Raw genomic sequence first — 21504 nt, forward strand, 5'->3', positions numbered from 1 at the left:
CCTGTCCAAGGTTGTTCCTCCCTACCAGAGTGGGGATGATATCCACAAATGGATAACTGCTATGGAGAGGGCCTGTAAAGTTCAACAGGTTCCCCAGAAACAGTGGGCAGCAATCTTGTGGCTCTCCTTTTCTGATAAAGGTAGAGACAAGCTTCTCACTGTTAGAGAAGAGGATGCTGATGATTATAAAGTCCTGAAGAGTGCATTAATATATGGGTTTGGCTTAACCACTGAACAGTACAGGTTGAAGTTCAGAGACACCCAGAAAGCACAGACTCAGGACTGGACTGACTTTGTTGATTGTGCAACCAAGGCTCTAGAAGGTTGGCTGGTTGGTAGTAGAGTTACTGATTTTAAGGGATTGTATAATCTTATCATGAGAGAACAGATCCTTAATAATTGCCAAAACCAGTTGTTGCATCAGTACCTGGTGGACTCTGATCTGACCTCTCCGCAAGAATTTGGAAAGAAGGCAGACAAATGGGTCAGAACCAGGGTGAGGCAGAAAACCCAGAACCAAGGGGGTGACACCAAGAAGCAAGATCCTAAAGGCTCTGAGAAAGGTGGGGATAAGGCAAAAGACCAGAAGTCTTCACAAGGGCCCCAAAAATCTGCATCTGGTGGCGATTCACAGTCTACAAAGGGAAGAGGCCAAAAGAAGCCCTGGTGCAAATTCTGTAAACAGAAAGGGCACTGGACTTCTGATTGTACCAAGTCCAAAGACCAAACCACCACCACTCAAGCCCCCAAGTCAACTGTTCCCCCTAGTACAAGTACTAGTGGAGGTGGTAATCAGAATTAGGGTGTAGTAGGGTTGACCCTGGGTTCTGATGTGGACTCTGGCCTAGTCAGAGTACCAACACAGGCAATGCTAGTTTGTGAGGTAGACCTTGATATGTTCTTCCTAGTGAGCCCCAGTAATCTGGGCAAGTACAAACAGCAGCCTATAATAAATGGCAAACAGGCTTTGGCATTCGGGACACAGGTGCTAGTGTCACCATGGTGGCAGAGGATCTAGAGGACCCTGCACAGATCATCCTGGGTGACATGTACCAGGTAACCAATGCAAGCAATGTCAGGACCAACCATAGCCTGGCAGTTGTGAATTTCTCCTGGGGAGGGGTAACTGGCCTCAAAAAGGTAGTAGTCAGTGCAGACCTCCCTGTCGAATGTTTGTTGGGCAATGATCTGGAGATTTCAGCCTGGTCTGAAGTACAGTTATGGACTCATGCTGAGATGTTGGGCATACCTGCAGAGGTATTTGCTGTGACCATGTCACAGGCCAAGATGCATAAAACTGAACCAGCTCTGGATCTTGAAACTATGGACCAGATGCTACCCAAGAGGAGGAGCAGTAGGGTTAAGGCTGTGTCTTCCCCTCTGTCTCAGATCTCAGATTCCCCTCCTGAGGGAGGAGAAGCAGATCCTGAAGAAGGAACTGCCCCAGAGGGACTTGAGCCTGATCAGGTTGAGTTCTTGGGGGCAGGGGGACCTTCCAGGGAAGATCTGAGTAAGGAGCAGCAGTGCTGCCCTCTCTTGAACCCCTCAGACATCAGGCTGCTGCTGAGGCTGCTGGGAGTGCTAGTGGGTCCCATAAGGTTTATTGGGATGAGGGACTCCTATATTCTGAGACTAGAGATCCTACCCCTGGAGCCACTAGGAGGTTGGTAATACCTCAGAAGTTTAGGGGGTTCCGCTTGACCTTAGCACATGACATCCCATTGGCAGGACAGTTGGGCCAAAACAACACCTGGGACAGGCTTGTCCCTCATTTTCATTGGCCACACATGTCAGAGGACACCAAGGAGTTTTGCCGCTCCTGTGTCACTTGCCAAGTCAGTGGCAAGTCAGGTGGCACAACAAAGGCCCCCCTGATACCACTACCTGTGGTGGGGGTTCCCTTTGAAAGGGTAGGGATTGACATTGTTGGTCCCCTTGACCCTCCAACAGAATCTGGGCACAGGTTTATCCTGGTGGTAGTGGATCATGCCACCAGGTACCCAGAAGCAATTTCCCGCAGGACCACCACAGCCCCTGTGGTGGCAAGAGCCCTCATTGGAGTTTTCTCCAGAGTGAGTTTCCCTAAGTAGGTTATATCTGACAGAGTTACGAACTTTATGTCAGGGTATCTGAAAGCAATGTGGAAGGAGTGTGGTGTCAATTACAAATTCACTACTCCCTATCACCCACAGTGCAATGAGCGTGTTGAGAGATTCAACAAAACCCTAAAGGGAATGATTAAAGGCCTCCCAGAAAAGCTTAGGCGAAAATGAGACCTTTTACTTCCCTGCCTTCTGTTTGCATACAGGGAGGTCCCACAGAAGGGGATTGGCTACAGCCCTTTTGAACTTCTGTTTGGGCACCCTGTCAGAGGCCCATTATGTTTGGTGAAGGAGGGCTGGGAGTTACCTCTCCTAAACCTCCCAAACAGGATGTGATGGACTATGTACTTGGTCTCCGCTCCAGGATGGCAGAGTACATGAAGAAGGCAACAAAAAACCTTGAGGCTAGCCAAGAATTATAAAAAAGCTTGGCATGACCAAAAGGCTGTCCTGACTGTTTACCAGCCAGGCCAGAAAGTGTGGGTGTTGGAGCCTGTGGCCCCAGCAGCCCTCCAGGACAAATGGAGTGGCCCCCATACAATTGTTGAGAAAAAGGGAGAAGTCACCTACTTGGTGGATCTTGGAACTCCCAGGAGCCCCCTTAGGGTGCTCCTTGTCTACAGATTAAAGCCATATGTGGACAGGGCTGACATGGGCTTGCTCATGGCAACTGATGAGGAACAGGAGGAGGAGAGTGACCCTCTCCCTGACCTGCTCTCACAGAACCCTGATGATGGGTCAGTTGATGGTGTTGCTTTGGCAAGCAGCCTCACTGAGCATCAACAAACTGAATGCAGACAAGTTCTGCAACAGTTCAGACATATGTTTAGCCTGACCCCAAGTCAGACTTCCTGGTGCACCCATGAGTTGGACACTGGAGACAGTCTGCCTGTCAAGAGTAAAATCTACAGGCAACCTGACCATGTCAGGGACTGTATCAGGACTGAAGTCCAGAAAATGTTAGAATGAGGAGTTATTGAGCCTTCAGATAGCCCTTGGGCTAGTCCAGTAGTCCTAGTGCCAAAACCTCACACCCAGGGTGGTAAAAAAGAGATGAGGTTTTGTGTAGACTACAGAGGCCTCAATGCAGTCACCAGGACTGACGCCTACCCAATTCCAAGGGCAGATGAGCTCATTGATACATTGGCCTCAGCCAAATATCTGAGTACATTTGACTTAACAGCTGTCTACTGGCAAATCAAGTTAGCTGATGATGCCAAGGCCAAAACTGCATTTTCAACCCCTGGTGGGCACTATCACTTTGTGGTCATGCCCTTTGGTTTGAAAAATGCACCTGCCACTTTTCAGAGGTTGGTGAATAAAGTTCTGACTGGTATGAAAACTTATTACTCACCTTAGCTAGATGATATTGCTGTCTTTAGTTCCGCCTGGCAGGATCACCTGTTCCACCTCAGAAATGTTTTGGAGGCCCTGCAGAAAGCAGGCCTCACTATCAAGGCCACTAAGTGCCAGATAGGGCAGAGTCAGGTTGTGTACCTGGGCCACCTTGTGGGTGGAGGTCAGGTTCAACCATTGCAGAGCAAGATCCAGACCATAATGGACTGGGTAGCTCCAACAACCCAGACACAGGTTAGAGCCTTTTTAGGCCTGACTGGGTACTATAGGAGGTTTAAGGGATATGGATCTATAGTGACCCCCTTAAATTATCTTACCTCTAAGAAAATGCCAAAGAAGGTTCAGTGGACAGCTAGGTGTCAAAAGGCATTTGATGACCTCAAGCAGGCAATGTGCACTGCCCCCATCTTGCAGAGTCCAGACTACCAAAAGAAGTTCATTGTCCAAACAGGTGCTTCAGAGCTGGGTGTGGGAGCTGTACCGTCTCAACTAAATGATGACGGTCAAGACCAACCAGTAGCTTTCATAAGCAGAAGGCTGACCCCTAGAGAGAAACGTTGGTCAGCTATAGAGAGGAAGGCCTTTGCTGTGGTGTGGGCCCTGAAGAAGCTGAGGCCATACTTGTTTGGCACTCACTTCATAGTTCAGACTGGCCACAAGCCCCTCCTATGGCTCAAACAGATGAAAGGTGAAAATCCTAAACTGCTCAGGTGGTCCATTTCCCTACAGGCGATGGACTATACAGTGGAACATAGGCCTGGGACCCAACATGCCAATGCAGATGGACTCTCAAGGTATTTCTACTTAGAACATGAAGACTCAACTGGTCAAGGTTAGTTTAATGTCCCTGTGTTTGGGGGGGGTGGTTGTGTAGGAGAGTAGGATCTGCACTTATGTTGCCCCCACTTTTTTTCTGATGTATACACTGGTTTCTGGCTATAGTCAGGCTGGGACCCTGCTAATCAGGGCCCCAGTCTCTGTTCTCTCTAAACAACTTGGAGTGCATATTAGATGCACTAGTGATTGGTTACTGTGGTGCCTTATGAGCCCCTAGTATATGGTACCTTAGGTACCAAGGGCACAGGTACTTTACAGGCCTACCAGGGGCTGAAGCATGTATTATGCCACCCCTGGGAAGCAGATTAAATCTGACACGTCAGGCCTGCTACTGCAGCCTGGCTGAGGTAGTGTTGGCACTCCTCACTGAGGTATAGGTTCCTGTATCTCACCATACACACACATATAAACCTATCAGTCACCCCTTTAACAGGCCCTATCAATCCTGAGGGCAGGGTGCTTGGTTTACAATGTGAGGGGGTTCCTCTGCCTGAGCAGGGCCCCTCTGCAGCTGGCAGGGTCCATTCCCTGTGGCTGTTTGTGTATGCGGTTAAACCATATACTCTTAAGTGCATTATAACCTCCCAGTTAATGCTAACTTTGGAATGACTGCATCAAAACATGTCGTGTTTGGTGTCAAACATCTTGGAATCATACCCCCACATCAGTCCATGATGTGGGAGTATGATCCCACCCTTCTAGAGGGGATGACATGTACCCACTGTAGTAAAACGACAGAAATATGAAAGAGCCCTGGCATCACAAAATGGATGCCACCAGCACAGACACTGGGCTGCCCTCCTGCTGCTGACTGAAACTCGCAGTGGAGGAGGCCCAACAAAAGGCATCCTTTCACAGGGAGGTGTCACCACCTTCCAGACAGGATTTAGTGTATTGGAGCTGGGTGGGTGCTCTCTTAGAGTGCTTTGAAGTCCTGCACTGGGGGAGCAGTAGGCTCCTCTGTGCATATGCCAGCTCAAACCGGTTCAGGGGCTACCAGCCCCTGCTCTGGCGCGAAACTGGACAAAGGGGAGTGGGTGTAACCATCCACCCCCCTGACCCTCCTAGAGGAGTGGTCATAGAGCTAGTCCCTCCCTTTATTTCACTATAAGATAGGTACACTTTGCCATTGCAAGTTAGATAACCCTGGACGATGCTTTACAAGACGAATCCTGGCCCTTCGACGTTCCACTACCTTTGGAAAACAGAAGAATCTCCCTTGGAGTCAAGGAGTGACTCCCCTGCTTGGCAGGCACCAAAACTTGAAACAACGGTTGCAAACTTTCCCGCTCCCGCCGGAGTCCGAAGTCCCTGCGACCCCAGAAGCGGATTTCCTTACCTCTCGTCGGCCATTTTGAGTCCCCAGCGAAGCTATGGCGTCTGGACCCCACGAGTGACGAGGAACTGCAATACCTGGGAACCGTGCACTATTGTCGAGTGCAACCCCTTCACGACGTTCAACGAACTTGTGCTTTGGACCATTTGTGGCCCAAGCCTCCAGCAGATTTTGCAGCAAAAATCAGAGGCCTACCGCGTCCCTAGTGACCGTGGGCTCCTGTGAAGCATTTCCTCAAGAGGCGTCTTCGCGATCCCTTGCCCGTTGGCTAGCGGGTCCCCCGAAGACTTTCTTCTCGACTCAAAGGGCTCCTCTGGTTGCTCCAGGCCTGCCCTCACATACCCTCGCTGGGTGAGTCCCTCAGACCTTGCTGGTCTGCACCATCGACTTTCTTCACTCTACACGAGACTTGCTTTTGCCAAGGCTTGTTGGCTCCAATCTGGTTGCCGACACCGCCATCAGCTGCAGACGTCGTGGGACACTCCGAATCCAGCTGCTGGTCATCTTCGATCCCTCCTGGACCTCGTGAGCGAAGAGTCAAAACACCATCGACGACCTGGAATCACCCGACATCCGTGGGCAACCATCTTCCTGGCCCCGGGTCACTGGCAAGTGACTGTGAACACTGTCCCTTCAATTTTCAGGTCTTCTACATCTTGAATCCAGGCTTGGATTCCACCGGACACTTCTTCAGTCGCCGCAAGCAGCAAGTCTTCTTTGGTCTCCATAGAAAACAGCGACGTGACCCGACACCAAAAGACACCTATGCACCCACCTTCCCTGGGTGAGGTAACTCGTGCACTCCGGTGCCCTAGTGTGTGTTGGCCCTCGAATTACTTACCTTGTAAGTGGCTTGCTTGTAGACTTCCTCGAAGTACCCTAAAGCTTTAAAAATCAAACCGCAACTTGCTCCATTGTAATCAATAGGGAACCCGCGTCTGTGTTCACACACTGCACGCGTCTCCCGTGGGCCTGTTACTTACCTGCTAACACTGCAGTCTTGAAGCCCAAGCCATTCTACAGGCCCTAGGCCTTGTCATTTTGCAAGTCGACTTTCCTAACCCATTTTTTTAGTATATGGTCTGGTACGTCCCTAGGGCCCCAGCTATATTTGTGCTTAACTTATTGTGAAACGTTGATATTTGAATGTGTACCTGGCTTCTAATCTCATAAAGAGATTAGTAGAATGTGTCTAGAAATAAATACATATACATTTGATATATATACCTGTGTGGTGTCCTTTCATTTGGTAATTCAAGAGATTATAAGGTAAAACAAGCTGCTTTACATCCCTCTGAGACTTAGCCTGAAGGCTGCTCTCCACAGCTACCACTAGGATAGCTTTCTTTAAAAGGTTGTCTTAAACCTATCTACCATAAGAGTCGAATTGGACTGGTGCAAGGTGGCCACTATTACTAGTGACCAGCATATGCCAGGCCAACTTCTCACATTGGTGGGCAGCGTGTGGGATTCCAGCTTGCCATTGTTTTACCAGAAAATCTCTATTTGAATTACTAACTGAAAACCACTTAAGGTACTCAAGGTACATATAAACTCAAGCTTAGTATCAATAAGTTCTACTGAACTTAGAGCTGTTTGTGAAGGGATAGCACACCCTTGCTACAGCTCAAGCTAGGATCAGTAGGCCACAAACTAGTGTAGGTAGTACAACACTAGAATATCCTCAAGGGATGGAGCCAGTGGGTCCACCCAGCCTCAGTACAAGGACATGACCTACTTTGACTTGAAGGCCATGTGTGTTGCAAGACACCTGAAGCAAGGACAGAGTCCCTCCACACAACACCTGATAAATTTGCTTACTGTAGATGAACTCAAATTGGCTCTAGGAGCTGGTGGATCTGGATCGGGGTGGGTCAGCCATAGTCTCTGGGTCTGATGATGAAAGTCAAGATGACCTGGAGTCTGTGATTGAAGGGCCAGACCCACAAGGGTCTGCAATGGACAGGGGAATTCTCCCTAAGAGAGCTGACAGAAGTGAAGAGAGGCCTAGGTCCCCTTCAAGGGAATCTAACCACTCATATCACTCTGGCAGAGAATCTGTCCAGGAGAGGAACTCATACTTCCATAGAGAGACCTCCTCTGAAAGAAGGTACAAGATGCTCCAGTATGAGGAAGCTAGGCTTGCCCTCAGAACCAAGCAATTTGCCAGAAGCCGTTGAGCTCCAGAGAGCTTCTAGAAAAGAGGTGTTAGATACCCCTGGTGGCAGCAACAGTGTCCCTAGAGGCAGAGATTACATTCCAGACCATAGGAACCTGTCCAAGGTTGTTCCTCCCTACCAGAGTGGGGATGATATCCACAAATGGATAACTGCTATGGAGAGGGCCTGTAAAGTTCAACAGGTTCCCCAGAAACAGTGGGCAGCATTCTTGTGGCTCTCCTTTTCTGATAAAGGTAGAGACAAGCTTCTCACTGTTAGAGAAGAGGATGCTGATGATTATAAAGTCCTGAAGAGTGCATTAATAGATGGGTTTGGCTTAACCACTGAACAGTACAGGTTGAAGTTCAGAGACACCCAGAAAGCACAGACTCAGGACTGGACTGACTTTGTTGATTGTGCAACCAAGGCTCTAGAAGGTTGGCTGGTTGGTAGTAGAGTTACTGATTTTAAGGGATTGTATAATCTTATCATGAGAGAACAGATCCTTAATAATTGCCCAAACCAGTTGTTGCATCAGTACCTGGTGGACTCTGATCTGACCTCTCCCCAAGAATTTGGAAAGAAGGCAGACAAATGGGTCAGAACCAGGGTGAGGCAGAAAACCCAGAACCAAGGGGGTGACACCAAGAAGCAAGATCCTAAAGGCTCTGAGAAAGGTGGGGATAAGGCAAAAGACCAGAAGTCTTCACAAGGGCCCCAAAAATCTGCATCTGGTGGCGATTCACAGTCTACAAAGGGAAAAGGCCAAAAGAAGCCCTGGTGCAAATTCTGTAAACAGAAAGGGCACTGGACTTCTGATTGTACCAAGTCCAAAGACCAAACCACCACCACTCAAGCCCCCAAGTCAACTGTTCCCCCTAGTACAAGTACTAGTGGAGGTGGTAATCAGAATAAGGGTGTAGTAGGGTTGACCCTGGGTTCTGATGTGGACTCTGGCCTAGTCAGAGTACCAACACAGGCAATGCTAGTTTGTGAGGTAGACCCTGATATGTCCTTCCTAGTGAGCCCCAGTAATCTGGGCAAGTACAAACAGCAGCCTATAATAAATGGCAAACAGGCTTTGGCATTCAGGGACACAGGTGCTAGTGTCACCATGGTGGCAGAGGATCTAGAGGACCCTGCACAGATCATCCTGGGTGACATGTATCAGGTAACCAATGCAAGCAATATCTGAAAGAAACACGTTAGTTAGATTCCTCACCTTAGAATATCCCCAGGCGTCAGACTGGATCCGGAAGATTTTTAGTCAGCAATACCCCTTGCGCGTCGCTAGGCTTCGTCTGCGGCTCCGCGTCCGTCGTCGGCGTCGTGCGCCGGAATGACGTCGTCGGAGTACTTAGACGCCGCCCTCGCGCGCTGACGTCAGTTCTTCTTTTTTCCGCGCCAGTAAGCGCAGATCCGGGAGAGCTACCCCTTTAGTCAATTTTTGACTAACTTTTTTGATCCTTTTTGATCGTGTCTCGACACCGGTGCCGGTAGGATGCCTGGGTTTAAAGCCTGTACGGACTGTAACCGATTGATGTCGGTTACGGACCATCACCGCCGGTGCCTTTACTGCTTGGGCCTCGATCACGACGCGGAGTCGTGCTCGGACTGCAAGGCCCTGACCTCGAAGGCTAGACGGGAGCGGTCCCGTAAGCTTCTCGAGATTCGCCACTTGGCTCCGCGCGCCTCTCGATCCCGGTCTAGGAGGTGGTCCAAGGATCGGTCGCGGAGCCGCAGCCGACATCACCATCGGTCGTCGGGATCCAAGTCTTCGGGTAAGTCGAAGCATTCCAAGAAGTCCAAGAGGCGACACCGCTCTTCGGACTCCCCTCGCCGGTCGCGCGACTCGGCCGAGGGTCAGGGTGGTTCCACCCCCGCGGCTCCGGCGGAGCCGCAGGCGCCGCGCACGTCCCCATACCCTCCGGTCCCTGGGACTGACGCGACGCCGGCGGAAGTCAGTGCCTTCCTCTCGGCCATGAGGAAGCTGGCTCCGCCGTCGGCACCCGCTGGTGCGCCTTCGAGCCCCGCGGACCCGACTGGGCTGCCTTGCCTGCCGGTGGCCCCGGCGCCGTTGACGGCTCCGGCCTCGACGCCGCAAGCTCCCGTGGGACCCGTTCTCGAGTCCCCGTCGACGCCGGTCAACCTCGTCACGCCTCCTCCGCCGGCGTCGACACCGGTACCACCCCCGACGCCGACGTCGACTCCGTTCGACGTCGAGCCCCGGTTCAGTCCCACGCCGGTACGGCGTCGATGGACGCCGCGATCGGCGCTGCTAGAGACACACTTTGTCTACCGCCCGGCTCCGTTACTTTCTCCTCTACACCAGGAGTCGGATGATGGGGACTACTGGGAGGGATCCGAGGATCCTATGGCCGCTCAGGCCCAACTGTCCCAGGACTGGGCAGATGAACTGGGGGAGGCCAGTGGCCTGGACACCTCGCCAGACACTGGATTCATCTCTCCTCCGACTGTGGCTTCGGAGGAGGGTGCTGCTTTCTCTGTGGTGCTGCGCAAGGAGGCCGCAGCCCTTGGGCTCGAGCTACCTGCCGTGGCTGTGAGGACGAACGTCCTCACTGAGGTGCTTCAGTCTGCAGCAAGCTCCACTGAGCCCCTGCTGCCATTCAATGAGGCCCTCACTGACGTTCTACAGGGCACCTGGTCCAAGCCCTCCACAGTTCCTCCTGTGGACAGGAACGTCGCCAGGCGCCACCGCCCTGCTCCGGGCGACCCCAGTTTTCTGTCCCAACACCCTACCCCTGAGAGCCTGGTTATCCAGGCCTCCACCTCCCAATCCTCTTTCCCGACCGCCCCGCCGGACCGGGATTCCAAGAGACTAGAGCAGTTTGGCAAGAAGCTGTTCTCCTCCCTTAGTTTGGGCCTGCGGTCTTTGAACACCACTTGTCTCTTGGACCGTTATTCCCACTCTCTGTGGGATGCGGTGGAGGACGCGCTGCCCCTGTGTCCGGAGGAGGTCCGGACACGACTTACCCAGGCTCTGGCCGATGGGAGGGATGCCGCGCGACATGCTATACGATGTGGGCTTGACACCACGGACTCGCTGGGTAGGGCGATTTCTACCTCAGTGGCGCTTAGACGTCACGCCTGGCTGCGGTCCACGTCATTTTCGGGTGATGTCCAGAGCTCTCTCATGGACATGCCCTTTGATGGCTCCCGCCTTTTTGGCGAGAAAGCGGACAGTGCGCTGAATATCTTTAAGGACTCCCGGGCTACGGCCAAGTCCTTGGGCCTCTCGGCCCCGCGGTCGCAAACTTCCGCCTTTCGCCCCTTTCGTGGCCAAGGAAGGGGTGCCTCCTCACGTGCGCCTAGCCACCAGCCGCAGAATCAACCTGCGCGCGGTCGCGGACGTGGTTTCCGCCGAGGCAGTTCTGGAGGATGACGAGGTCAGCCCACATCCACCCCGGCAGCATCCGCCTCAAAACCTTCCTAGTCCGAGCTTTCAGGCCCATTCCACGCCAGTGGGCGGCAGAGTTCGCCATCACCTGCTCCACTGGCGGTCCATCACATCGGACAGGTGGGTGCTGCAAATCGTCCGAAGGGGCTACTCCCTCCCCTTCGAGACGACCCCTCCAGCCATGCCACCGCAGCACCACCGTATCTCGGGGGATCATTTGAATCTTCTCCACGAGGAAGTTTCGGCCCTCTTGGCCAAGGGGGCCGTCGAGCGCGTTCCGAACCCAGAAGTAGGTCGTGGTTGTTATTCCCACTACTTTCTGGTTCCCAAGAAGGGCAAAGGGGGCCTACGCCCTATCTTGGACCTCCGGAACGTGAATGCCTTCCTCCGGAAGGAAAGGTTCAAGATGTTAACTTTGGCTCAGGTTCTAGCTGCCCTAGACCCTGGAGACTGGATGGTAGCGTTGGACTTGCAGGACGCATATTTCCACATTCCCGTCCTGCCGGCCCACCGGCGTTACCTGCAGTTCACGGTGGGCCAAGAGCACTTTCAGTTTACCGTGCTCCCCTTCGGCCTCACCAGTGCCCCTCGGGTGTTCACGAAAGTGATGGCGGTGGTCGCAGCTCATCTGCGCAGATCAGGGGTCCCAGTCTTCCCCTATCTCGACGACTGGTTGTTGAAGGCGGGCTCGCCCCAGACAGTCGTCTCCCACCTCCAGACTACGGCGGATCTCCTGCATTTGCTGGGATTTTCCATCAACGTGCCGAAGTCACACCTGAGCCCCTCTCAAAAGCTCCTCTTCATCGGAGCGGTTCTCGATTCGGCGCAGTTCCGGGTCCATCCACCGGAACAGCGGGTCCGGGATATACAGGCCCTGATTCCCATCTTTCGGCCTCTATCCTGGGTCTCGGTCAGGCTAGTGTTGCGGCTTCTGGGGCTGATGGCCTCCTGCATCCTACTAGTGCATCACGCCAGGCGGCGCATGCGGGCTCTGCAGTGGGACCTGAAGTTTCAGTGGGCCCAGCATCACGGCAACCTGTCCGACCATGTCTTGATCTCGGAGGGCACTGCACAGCAGTTGCAGTGGTGGCTCACGGACCGCGATTGGGTCAAGGGCAAGAGCCTCTCCCTTCCCCAACCGGAGCATGTCGTAGTGACTGATGCGTCCCTCCTGGGATGGGGTGGCCATATGGGAGAGGCGGAGATCAGAGGCCTCTGGTCTCCGGCGGAGTCTCGTCTCCACATCAACCTGTTGGAGTTGAGAGCGATCCGACTTGCACTGAAAGCCTTCCTTCCCTCTGTCAGGGGAAGTGTCGTGCAGGTGTTCACGGACAACACCACCGCCATGTGGTATTGCAACAAACAGGGCGGGGTGGGGTCGTGGACCCTTTGTCAGGAGGCTCTGCGCCTCTGGACATGGCTGGAGCACCAGGGCGTAACCCTGGTGGTTCAACATCTGGCGGGCTATCTGAACGCCAGAGCAGACGAACTCAGCCGCCGGTGCATGATGGATCACGAATGGCGTCTGAACTCCGAAGTGGCGCAAGGTCTCTTTCAGCAGTGGGGAGAGCCTTGGTTAGATCTATTCGCCACCGAAGAGAACGCGCAATGTCAGCAGTTCTGCGCGTTGGAATTTCCAAGGCGGCACTCGCTCGTCACGAGTGGGGTTGCGGTCTGTTGTACGCCTTTCCGCCTATACCACTTCTGCCCAGAGTGCTGAAGAAGATCAGGCACGACCAGGCCCAAGTTATCTTGGTGGCTCCGGATTGGGCACGAAGGTACTGGTATCCCGAGCTACTCAGTATGCTGACCGATCCTCCGATACGTCTGCCCCTTCGGGAGGATCTTCTGTCGCAGCAGCAGGGGACGGTCCTCCACCCGAACCTGTCCAGCCTCCACCTCCATGCGTGGAGATTGAGCGGCGGCAGTTGATGCCATTTGACTTGCCTCCTGAAGTCTGTGATATCATTCTGGCAGCCAGGCGTCCCTCCACAAAGACGGTATACGCCTGCCGGTGGAACAAATTTGTGGCATGGTGCACAGCAAAGGCTGTGGATCCCCTTTCCGCCCCTCTTTCTGAGGTTCTCCTCTTTCTTCTTTCTTTGGCCCGGCAGGGCTCTGCCCTGGGCACTCTGAAAGGTTATCTTGCTGCCATCTCTGCCTTCTTGCGGCTTCCTGATCAGCCTTCTCTTTTCAAGTCCCCTGTAGTTACACGCTTTCTAAAAGGCATTACTCACACGTTCCCTCCTGTCCCTTTTGTAATGCCTCAGTGGGACTTGAATCTTGTTCTGACATTCCTGATGTGCGCTCCCTTCGAGCCTCTTCACAATTGTCCTCTTCGTCTTCTGACTCTTAAGACTGCTTTTCTGGTAGCCATCACCTCGGCTAGACGGGTGAGTGAGCTCCAGGCTTTATCTTCAAAGCCTCCTTTTCTGTCTGTTCATCCGGACAAGGTTGTCCTTCGGCCTTGTCCCTCCTTTCTTCCGAAAGTGGTGACTCCATTTCATCTTGGGCAGTCCGTCACCTTGCCCACCTTCTATCCGCCTCCGCATCCTTCCAAAGAGGAAGAGAGGCTCCACCGTCTGGACCCAAAACGTGCGCTCTCCTTTTATTTGGACCGCACAAAGCAGTTCCGGGTGGACGACCAACTTTTCGTTGGATACGTGGGTGCTAAGAAGGGGAAAGCGGTGCACAAACGGACCATCTCTCGGTGGGTCGTTTTGTGCATCAAAATTTGTTACTCCTTGGCAAAAAAGGACCCTCCTGTTGGGCTGCGCGCCCATTCTACTCGGGCCACAGCGGCTACTACTGCTTTAGGACGGGGTGTCCCTTTGCAGGACATCTGTCAGGCGGTGACGTGGGCTTCGCTACACACGTTTGCCAGGCATTATTGCCTTGACAGCCAAGTCCGGAGGGATGGCTTCTTTGGCCGTTCTGTCCTCCAGGACTTTCTGGTGTGATCTTGGTTCGCAGACCCACCACCGGGGATGGTATTGCTTGGGTATCTATTCTAAGGTGAGGAATCTAACTAACGTGTTTCTTTCAGATGAACAAGTTACTTACCTTCGGTAACGATCTATCTGTAAGAAACATTAGTTAGTTAGATTCCTCGCCGACCCACCCATCCTCCCCGTTCTGCGAACTGACATCTAGGGTTAAGGTTATCCTTTTCAGGCCCCTAGATTTTATTTTTGGCACCAGTGTCGGTCTTTGCATGGCTCTGCGTTCCTGGCGCGGAAGGCTATGTACAAGAACTGACGTCAGCGCGCGAGGGCGGCGTCTAAGTACTCCGACGTCATTCCGACGCCGATGACGGACGCGGAGCCGCAGACGACGCCTAGCGACACGCAAGGGGTATTGCTGACGAAAAATCTTCCGGATCCAGTCTGACGCCTGGGGATATTCTAAGGTGAGGAATCTAACTAACTAATGTTTCTTACAGATACATCGTTACCGAAGGTAAGTAACTTGTTCGTCAGGACCAACCATAGCCTGGCAGTTGTGAATTTCTCCTGGGGAGGGGTAACTGGCCTCAAAAAGGTAGTAGTCAGTGCAGACCTCCCTGTCGAATGTTTGTTGGGCAATGATCTGGAGATTTCAGCCTGGTCTGAAGTACAGTTATGGACTCATGCTGAGATGTTGGGCATACCTGCAGAGGTATTTGCTGTGACCATGTCACAGGCCAAGATGCATAAAACTGAACCAGCTCTGGATCCTGAAACTATGGAGCAGATGCTACCCAAGAGGAGGAGCAGTAGGGTTAAGGCTGTGTCTTCCCCTCTGTCTCAGATCTCAGATTCCCCTCCTGAGGGAGGAGAAGCAGATCCTGAAGAAGGAACTGCCCCAGAGGGACTTGAGCCTGATCAGGTTGAGTTCTTTGGGGCAGGGGGACCTTCCAGGGAAGATCTGAGTAAGGAGCAGCAGTGCTGCCCTCTCTTGAACCCCTCAGACAGCAGGCTGCTGCTGAGGCTGCTGGGAGTGCTAGTGGGTCCCATAAGGTTTATTGGGATGAGGGACTCCTATATTCTGAGGCTAGAGATCCTACCCCTGGAGCCACTAGGAGGTTGGTAATACCTCAGAAGTTTAGGGGGTTCCTCTTGACCTTAGCACATGACATCCCATTGGCAGGACACTTGGGCCAAAACAAGACCTGGGACAGGCTTGTCCCTCATTTTCATTGGCCACACATGTCAGAGGACACCAAGGAGTTTTGCCGCTCCTGTGTCACTTGCCAAGCCAGTGGCAAGTCAGGTGGCACAACAAAGGCCCCCCTGATACCACTACCTGTGGTGGGGGTTCCCTTTGAAAGGGTAGGGATTGACATTGTTGGTCCCCTTGACCCTCCAACAGCATCTGGGCACAGGTTTATCCTGGTGGTAGTGGATCATGCCACCAGGTACCCAGAAGCAATTTCCCGCAGGACCACCACAGCCCCTGTGGTGGCAAGAGCCCTCATTGGAGTTTTCTCCAGAGTGAGTTTCCCTAAGGAGGTTATATCTGACAGAGTTACGAACTTTATGTCAGGGTATCTGAAAGCAATGTGGAAGGAGTGTGGTGTCAATTACAAATTCACTACTCCCTATCACCCACAGTGCAATGAGCGTGTTGAGAGATTCAACAAAACCCTAAAGGGAATGATTAAAGGCCTCCCAGAAAAGCTTAGGCGAAAATGGGACCTTTTACTTCCCTGCCTTCTGTTTGCATACAGGGAGGTCCCACAGAAGGGGATTGGCTACAGCCCTTTTGAACTTCTGTTTGGGCACCCTGTCAGAGGCCCATTATGTTTGGTGAAGGAGGGCTGGGAGTTACCTCTCCTAAACCTCCCAATCAGGATGTGATGGACTATGTACTTGGTCTCCGCTCCAGGATGGCAGAGTACATGAAGAAGGCAACAAAAAACCTTGAGGCTAGCCAAGAATTATAAAAAAGCTTGGCATGACCAAAAGGCTGTCCTGACTGTTTACCAGCCAGGCCAGAAAGTGTGGGTGTTGGAGCCTGTGGCCCCAGCAGCCCTCCAGGACAAATGGAGTGGCCCCCATACAATTGTTGAGAAAAAGGGAGAAGTCACCTACTTGGTGGATCATGGAACTCCCAGGAGCCCCTCCTTGTCTACAGATTAAAGCCATATGTGGACAGGGCTGACATGGGCTTGCTCATGGCAACTGATGAGGAACAGGAGGAGGAGAGTGACCCTCTCCCTGACCTGCTCTCACAGAACCCTGATGATGGGTCAGTTGATGGTGTTGCTTTGGCAAGCAGCCTCACTGAGCATCAACAAACTGAATGCAGACAAGTTCTGCAACAGTTCAGACATATGTTTAGCCTGACCCCAAGTCAGACTTCCTGGTGCACCCATGAGGTGGACACTGGAGACAGTCTGCCTGTCAAGAGTAAAATCTACAGGCAACCTGACCATGTCAGGGACTGTATCAGGACTGAAGTCCAGAAAATGTTGGAATGAGGAGTTATTGAGCCTTCAGATAGCCCTTGGGCTAGTCCAGTAGTCCTAGTGCCAAAACCTCACACCCAGGGTGGTAAGAAAGAGATGAGGTTTTGTGTAGACTACAGAGGCCTCAATGCAGTCACCAGGACTGACGCCTACCCAATTCCAAGGGCAGATGAGCTCATTGATACATTGGCCTCAGCCAAATATCTGAGTACATTTGACTTAACAGCTGTCTACTGGCAAATCAAGTTAGCTGATGATGCAAGGCCAAAACTGCATTTTCAACCCCTGGTGGGCACTATCACTTTGTGGTCATGCCCTTTGGTTTGAAAAATGCACCTGCCACTTTTCAGAGGTTGGTGAATAAAGTTCTGACTGGTATGAAAACTTATTACTCACCTTAGCTAGATGATATTGCTGTCTTTAGTTCCGCCTGGCAGGATCACCTGGTCCACCTCAGAAATGTTTTGGAGGCCCTGCAGAAAGCAGGCCTCACTATCAAGGCCACTAAGTGCCAGATAGGGCAGAGTCAGGTTGTGTACCTGGGCCACCTTGTGGGTGGAGGTCAGGTTCAACCATTGCAGAGCAAGATCCAGACCATAATGGACTGGGTAGCTCCAACAACCCAGACACAGGTTAGAGCCTTTTTAGGCCTGACTGGGTACTATAGGAGGTTTAAGGGATATGGATCTATAGTGACCCCCTTAAATGATCTTACCTCTAAGAAAATGCCAAAGAAGGTTCAGTGGACAGCTAGATGTCAAAAGGCATTTGATGACCTCAAGCAGGCAATGTGCACCGCCCCCATCTTGCAGAGTCCAGACTACCAAAAGAAGTTCATTGTCCAAACAGATGCTTCAGTGCTGGGTGTGGGAGCTGTACCGTCTCAACTAAATGATGAAGGTCAAGACCAACCAGTAGCTTTCATAAGCAGAAGGCTGACTCCTAGAGAGAAACGTTGGTCAGCTATAGAGAGGAAGGCCTTTGCTGTGGTGTGGGCCCTGAAGAAGCTGAGGCCATACTTGTTTGGCACTCACTTCATAGTTCAGACTGACCACAAGCCCCTCCTATGGCTCAAACAGATGAAAGGTGAAAATCCTAAACTGCTCAGGTGGTCCATTTCCCTACAGGCGATGGACTATACAGTGGAACATAGGCCTGGGACCCAACATGCCAATGCAGATGGACTCTCAAGGTATTTCCACTTAGAACACGAAGACTCAACTGGTCAAGGTTAGTTTAATGTCCCTGTGTTTGGGGGGGGGGTTGTGTAGGAGAGTAGGATCTGCACTTATGTTGCCCCCACTTTTTTTCTGATGTATACACTGGTTTTTGGCTATAGTCAGGCTGGGACCCTGCTAATCAGGGCCCCAGTCTCTGTTCTCTCTAAACGACTTGGGGTGCATATTAGATGCACTAGTGATTGGTTACTATGGTGCCTTATGAGCCCCTAGTATATGGTACCTTAGGTACCAAGGGCATAGGTACTTTACAGGCCTACCAGGGGCTGAAGCATGTATTATGCCACCCCTGGGAATCAGATTAAATCTGACACGTCAGGCCTGCTACTGCAGCCTGGCTGAGGTAGTGTTGGCACTCCTCACTGAGGTATAGGTTCCTGTATCTCACCATACACACACATATAAACCTATCAGTCACCCCTATGACAGGCCCTATCAATCCTGAGGGCAGGGTGCTTGGTTTACAATGTGAGGGGGTTCCTCTGCCTGAGCAGGGCCCCTCTCCAGCTGGCAGGGTCCATTCCCTGTGGCTGTTTGTGTATGCGGTTAAACCATATACTCTTAAGTGCATTATAACCTCCCAGTTAATGCTAACTTTGGAATGACTGCATCAAAACATGTCGTGTTTGGTGTCAAACATCTTGGAATCATACCCCCACATCAGTCCATGATGTGGGAGTATGATCCCACCCTTCTAGAGGGGATGACATGTACCCACTGTAGTAAAACGACAGAAATATGAAAGAGCCCTGGCATCACAAAATGGATGCCACCAGCACAGACACTGGGCTGCCCTCCTGCTGCTGACTGAAACTCGCAGTGGAGGAGGCCCAACAAATGGCATCCTTTCACAGGGAGGTGTCACCACCTTCCAGACAGGATTTAGTGTATTGGAGCTGGGTGGGTGCTCTCTTAGAGTGCTTTGAAGTCCTGCACTGGGGGAGCAGTAGGCTCCTCTGTGCATATGCCAGCTCAAACCGGTTCAGGGGCTACCAGCCCCTGCTCTGGCGCGAAACTGGACAAAGGGGAGTGGGTGTAACCATCCACCCCCCTGACCCTCCTAGAGGAGTGGTCATAGAGCTAGCCCCTCCCTTTCTTTCACTATAAGATAGGTACACTTTGCCATTGCAAGTTAGATAACCCTGGACGATGCTTTACAAGACGAATCCTGGCCCTTCGACGTTCCACTACCTTTGGAAGACAGAAGAATCTCCCTTGGAGTCAAGGAGTGACTCCCCTGCTTGGCAGGCACCAAAACTTGAAACAACGGTTGCAAACTTTCCCGCTCCCGCCGGAGTCCGAAGTCCCTGTGACCCCAGAAGCGGATTTCCTGACCTCTCGTCGCCCATTTTGAGTCCCCAGCGAAGCTATGGCATCTGGACCCCACGAGTGACGAGGAACTGCAATACCTGGGAACCGTGCACTATTGTCGAGTGCAACCCCTTCACGACGTTCAACGAACTTGTGCTTTGGACCATTTGTGGCCCAAGCCTCCAGCAGATTTTGCAGCAAAAATCAGAGGCCTACCGGGGTCCCGAGTGACCGTGGGCTCCTGTGAAGCATTTCCTCAAGAGGCGTCTTCGCGATCCCTTACCCGTTGGCTAGCGGGTCCCCCGAAGACTTTCTTCTCGACTCAAAGGGCTCCTCTGGTTGCTCCAGGCCTGCCCTCACTTACCCTCGCTGGGTGAGTCCCTCAGACCTTGCTGGTCTGCACCATCGACTTTCTTCACTCTACACGAGACTTGCTTTTGCCAAGGCTTGTTGGCTCCAATCTGGTTGCCGACACCGCCATCAGCTGCAGACGTCGTGGGACACTCCGAATCCAGCTGCTGGTCATCTTCGATCCCTCCTGGACCTCGTGAGCGAAGAGTCAAAACACCATCGACGACCTGGAATCACCCGACATCCGTGGGCAACCATCTTCCTGGCCCCGGGTCACTGGCAAGTGACTGTGAACACTGTCCCTTCAATTTTCAGGTCTTCTACATCTTGAATCCAGGCTTGGATTCCACCGGACACTTCTTCAGTCGCCGCAAGCAGCAAGTCTTCTTTGGTCTCCATAGAAAACAGCGACGCGACGCGACCCGACACCAACAGACACCTATGCACCCACCTTCCCTGGGTGAGGTAACTCTTGCACTCCGGTGCCCTAGTGTGTGTTGGCCCTCGAATTACTTACCTTGTAAGTGGCTTGCTTGTAGACTTCCTCGAAGTACCCTAAAACTTTAAAAATCAAACCGAAACTTGCTCCATTGTAATCAATAGGGAACCCGCGTCTGTGTTCACACACTGCACGCTTCTCCCGTGGGCCTGTTACTTACCTGCTAACACTGCAGTCTTGAAGCCCAAGCCATTCTACAGGCCCTAGGCCTTGTCATTTTGCAAGTCGACTTTCCTAACCCATTTTTTTAGTATATGGTCTGGTACGCCACTAGGGCCCCAGACATATTTGTGCTTAACTTATTGTGAAACGTTGATATTTGAATGTGTACCTGGCTTCTAATCTCATAAAGAGATTAGTAGAGTGTGTCTAGAAATAAATACATATACATTTGATATATATACCTGTGTGGTGTCCTTTCATTTGGTAATTCAAGAGATTATAAGGTAAAACAAGCTGCTTTACATCCCTCTGAGACTTAGCCTGAAGGCTGCTCTCCACAGCTACCACTAAGATAGCTTTCTTTAAAAGGTTGTCTTAAACCTATCTACCATAAGAGTCGAATTGGACTGGTGCAAGGTGGCCACTATAACTAGTGACCAGCATATGCCAGGCCAACTTCTCACAGTAGGGCATTAGGGCTTTTGCTATTGCTGTGATATCTATTCATGGCAGCCATGTTGAGGTCAGGCAACGAATGTCCACATTTGTGAATTCCTTTAATTAGGGCCCCCACAGATGCTGATGTGTGTCTTGGCTACATAGGTGGTCTAAGCTCTTCCTGTGTGAGTGCCCGCTGCCCAATTCTGGCCCTCTGCACTCACCGCTGTCCTCAGAAGCCTCAGATCGCATTCTTAAGGTCAGGCATGTCCCCTCGCCTCCAAGCGTGTCTTGCTTCGGAGGGAGATGTCGCACCCCCCTGCCTTCCTTCTCCTGGGGCTCTCGACTGCTGCTTTTAGGTAGCCTGTCAACCTGTATCTGCCACGATTGGCCCTTTCTGGACAGCCCTTCTACGAGAGGCCCTGGTTCTCCGACCCAGTCCTCTGCTAATTCTGGGCCGTCCCGTTATCAGCGCTTGCGGCAGAATCGCTCACACCAGGGCTTCCGCTCCTGGTCTACGGGGTGGGTCTCCCGCAGTTCGGTTGAGTCTGTGTTACGTACTGCTGGGCTCCCACAGACCCTGTGAGTCTGTTGCGTCTTGCTGGGCTCTCAGACGTTCAGCTCAGCCGTTGGGCGGCCCTGCGTCTCTGCGACCTAGTAGGTCCCGGCCCCATCCATGTGCATCTCAGGGCTCCCGGGGATCTCTTCTCTAGGGTCTATTCCTCGTTTTCTTCCAGGGTGGGGTTGTATTTACCGCATTCTCCCCAAGCTTTTCGAGTCGTGTCAGCGGAGCCGTTCCGGATTACGTCCAAACTGACACCTTGGCTTGCCATGCCCCCATATTACCA

At 52.2% G+C, this 21504-nt stretch overlaps 1 protein-coding gene across 4 annotated transcripts in view; it reads left to right on the top strand.

Annotated features, from left to right (window-relative positions):
* The window catches only part of LOC146871954 (microtubule-associated protein tau-like), a 1902682-nt gene that overhangs the window by 598256 nt on the left and 1282922 nt on the right, over positions 1-21504 (top strand). The window lies entirely within an intron of this gene.

The sequence above is a fragment of the Triturus cristatus genome, chromosome 1_1 (assembly GCF_964204655.1).
Source record: "Triturus cristatus chromosome 1_1, aTriCri1.1, whole genome shotgun sequence".
Classification (NCBI taxonomy): domain Eukaryota; kingdom Metazoa; phylum Chordata; class Amphibia; order Caudata; family Salamandridae; genus Triturus; species Triturus cristatus.